Source organism: Fopius arisanus, unplaced genomic scaffold (assembly GCF_000806365.1).
Source record: "Fopius arisanus strain USDA-PBARC FA_bdor unplaced genomic scaffold, ASM80636v1 scaffold00079, whole genome shotgun sequence".
In the NCBI taxonomy this organism is placed as follows: Eukaryota; Metazoa; Arthropoda; class Insecta; order Hymenoptera; family Braconidae; genus Fopius; species Fopius arisanus.
Window position 1 is genome coordinate 72,029 of NW_011887818.1, and position 4,415 is coordinate 76,443.

Genomic DNA, 4,415 nt, shown 5'->3' on the forward strand with positions numbered 1-4,415 from the left:
CCTCCCGTAGCTTTCAAAGATATTTTCAAAAAAATCCTGAAAGAAATCAACTGATATACTGCAATCTAATCTACCTTCCACTTAATACAAAATACGCATTCCATTTAAAACAAGTGCAGCAATCGATAGTCCTTACATACAACATGTACACTCAAATCACATCTAGAATTCACTAGAATCACGTACATAATTTGGCCGTGTACAAAGACACAGAATGTCAGAACTTTGTTTCGGTCCACCCACTGCAGAAACCGGACATATTACGTAAAGTCGAATATATAAATAAACTAACACATGGATAGCTCGAGCGGGGACATTGAAGCTTAAGCATTTGGAGTGAAAAGAGGAGGGTTTACCGTATATTTTGAAATAATCGCCGAGTGGAGGCATTCGTCGAGTTGAACTCGGATTTAGCCCGTAATGGTAGCAGAAGGGGTGGCAGGGGGTTGAAAAGGGGGTATAGGGAATGGTGAGTGGTGTGAGGAGATTTTGAAGGGATGAGGAGAGGTGGTGGAGGTGGATGAAATGAAGGGGGGTATAGAAAGCGCGTGCAGGGGTGCGCATTGAACGTAGTGGCGCGTACACACTGACAAAGCAGCCATTGCAGGGTGGGTGCGGTTCCACGGGCCAATCAGGACCGCAGTACGCGAGCCACGGGGCCAATCAGGGCGCGCCTTCGCGACGTCTTTTGTTTCAAAGGATCCCCTTGCCTCTCTGCCACATCGCTTTCAAAGGGGGGACACAATATAACGAGAAATCCCGGATATTTTGTGTAGGTGGCCTCCCAAAGGGGTGGGAAATTCCGTATATATAATCGTTAACGGCTATATTTTCATAGTGAACAACTGTATCTTCTCTCTTTTTTTTACACACCTATACACTATAATCCCTCACTCCAATGTTGTCTCACTTCCTTCAACCGACCTTTGTAAGGAGGTTGCTCATTATTCCATCTCTTTCTCCTCTTTTATTTTTCTTTTAGTTTTTTTTTCTGTTTTTTTTCTCATTTTTATTATTTATTATCTCAAAACTGCTTCTGCTGTGTACCTGCCGATGCTGTCGTCTGCAAAACTAGAAATAATGCCATAACGAACGTATATTTATGTGCATATGACGAAAGAGGGGCTGAACCCTTACGCCGAAGGCGGTTACGACTATTGGGGGAGGAGGTACATCGTTTTATATATTATATGGCTGTAAGTGTATGTAGCGAATGTTTTCCTAGGTATCATTGTCAGCTGTGCGTTTCCTTTTTTTGTCGAGACTGGAGAACCATGAATTTTACGCTGCCGGGAATTGAAAATACCCGCGTGCAAAAATATAGGGGGTGATAATTAGATGTGGCGTATTGCATTTTTGTGGTGAATGTATCTCACGTATAAACGGGAGTTACGGTGTTCTCATATACATTTACCATATATCTGATATAATACGGTTTTTGCTGAACTATCTGCGCGCTTGATTGATATGTAGATCACATATATATCGCTTTTTATTACATATATATTTTGTGGTATTTACCAGGGAGAAAATGTTCGAATCGAGTATATCTTGTACTCCTTTTAGTCACGCAATTTTTATTTTAAATAAGTACATGGTCATATACTAAAACAAACTTGACACTTGTCACAATTACAAAGTAACATGAAATTTCGGTAAATTTCTTTCTTAACGAATCTGTTAATTTCCTAGATATTCAAGTGAGGTAAAAATTTCATTAAGAATCATTTATCATTTAAGATGAGAAATTAATCTTAAATTTTCAATAGTTTAGTCCTTTCCTTTCGTACTTTACTTAGGTATAAAATATACGAGATTCAAGTATAGTGTTTTTTCATGTGATGTACATTATAATGAGATTGTGCTTATATACATCAGTTGCCTTTATATTTATGATCGAACGTTGACTCTGCCATGTGCACTACGTAATGGACTATCAAGTTATTAAGTTGTTCAGCTCGAATATACTCGTATTATAACTTCGATATCTCCCCGCCACGTGTGCACGTACGTGAAATAATTAATCATCGTATTATTTCCTCTTGTTACAGGCGTTCGTTCAACGCCCGAGTAATAATTATCGTTTAATTGACTCTCCATTATAATTTCTGCGCTATGATTTCCAGAAAGGATACAATATGCGAGGATATTTCTATTATTTTGTATCTGATCTTGTTGATATCGATTAGATAAGTTCATGTTATGATGATGTAGTGAGGAAAATCGGGGGAAAAATTACGGTTGTACTACAGTACAATAAATGAGGAAGAAATATTATTTGATAAATGTTACGTATTTTTGACATAGTTCTAAATGTAATTCAGAAAAATTGTACGGAATTTTTTCAAAGTGTTCTATCATTTTTGTCTGAATTTTCAAGTCAATAATTCCTATTCCACCACTTAAATTGTCTGAATGGCTTTCATAATCAGTGAGCGAATTGTGAGTTCCATTTTTATTGAGTATTTCTCTCCGTATAGGAGACACGGAGAAGAAAGAATAAAATCCATAATTCTCAAGTTGCACTTCGCCATTGCGTTCCTAAAAGCACGAGGGATTATCTTCCGGGCATACACTGAAAAACAAAATTTCTGCCATGAAGAATATTTGTTGCGCACGTAAGGAAACTTACCGGTTTTTATCAAGTTAATTAGATTATGACATGAAATCGAATATTTGTAACAAGATAGAATGACTTGAAGCCAATAAAGCCATAGATTGCGGTTATTTCCCTGCGATTTCACGTGGGAATTTTGAAATAGTTTCAAGTATTCGTCAAGTATTCATCAAATACCGCAATGAATATGTAATTTTACTGATAAGACAACAATATTTGTGCTATTAAAGCAATTACTAATTTTCATATTTTAAGCTCAATATACAATTACAATATGTAATTACAAATTACATATGCTCCGTCCAAAAGAATAACTTTCTCTAATTTCATTATACTTACGGACACAATACCATTTATTTGCCATAAAAATTTAGTTTCTCAGTGTAGCACCTTTTGGCTTAGAAACTCGGGAGTGTTTCACCCTGACTGAGGCCTCACTCGTCATATGGTCGATATCGCTGTTGTTTTTGGTATCTTGATTACAGGGATTATCACCAGACACCTTTTATTTCGTGGTGTGACTTTGCCATTTCCCTTCTAGCTATTTTTCATACGAATTTTCGACTCTTGTTCGTTGTCTAGGTACCCGATTTATTCGAATCCCAAAAAAAATATCCAAGGGAAAAAATATCCCACACATTCAAAACGTGTTAAAACCCGCTCAATTTAATTATTTTTTAATTTAATTATTTTTTTCGTTGTCTATTTTTTCAGGGGCTCTAATTTTCCTATGGTCTATCAAATTGGGTGGGTTTTAACCCGTTTTGGGTGTGTGGGCTATTTTTTCCGGGGATATTTTTTCCGCCTACCGATTTATTCATTTAACTTGATTTTTGGCTGAGATATTGGCATATATTTTTCAATCGTAATACCGATAAAGAATTGATTTTCCCACACCCTAATATCTATTACGAATACACAAAATAATACACAAATGTTTATCTTCAGTTAACGACACTCAATGTACCTGATTCAAGTACAATCGTACCTTTCCTCATTCTGTTTAATGAGCGGTTTTCAGTTCCAATCAATTTATTTATTATTTAAATTATCAAAGATACCGGCATTAATTTTTTTCCTCCAAAAAACTAATCCGAATCGTGGGAAGGTGATGCGATTGGAAATATACGATTCTTTGACGATCAATAATTCTCTCGAACAAATCGATACTTGGCGAAAATAAATTTATACTCAGCGTAGTCAGAGGGCCGATACTACGATCCGCCGAGGGTTGAGCCACCCTAAACCGCCCTTATCAACGTCCTAAAATTCCCCAGTAAGCCCAGCGGGTTACCAATGACCCACCCCAATTCTTTTCTGTTTGTAAAAATAAGTAGTACATTGAACAGAGGCTACTAACTTTATGATTGATACCAGTGATTTGATTAGTTTTTACCCACCTATAAAACATCTACAAACTATTCCGCCATTGTAGAAGTTTGATAATTCAATAACTGATTCTCTTCATACTTCCAAGCAAAGGAGTTACGCATAATATTGAGCAATCATTCGTATTGGCTGGGAAAATTTTTTGTTAAAGCCGTGATACATTTTTCATTTTCGATTAAAATTAATTTGAAGTTTCATCGATTTTTTCTATCAGCAAAGAATAACTCACTGATCCTTGGTAAATGTAAAATCACTCTGACTCCGTCATTCCATGAATTGTTAATATTAATCGACAATAATGTTTTTAATATTAATATGGTATTATTACATTAATGGATATATTAACGTAATATTTTCTCAGTTTTTTAAATTGAAAAATCCAGACAGTTGAGAAATCCCTTTAATGTTT

General features: G+C 35.9%; 1 protein-coding gene across 1 annotated transcript in view; it reads left to right on the forward strand.

Moving 5' to 3' along the window:
• The window catches only part of LOC105270178 (visual system homeobox 1-like), a 73,112-nt gene that overhangs the window by 48,064 nt on the left and 20,633 nt on the right, over nt 1-4,415 (forward strand). The window lies entirely within an intron of this gene.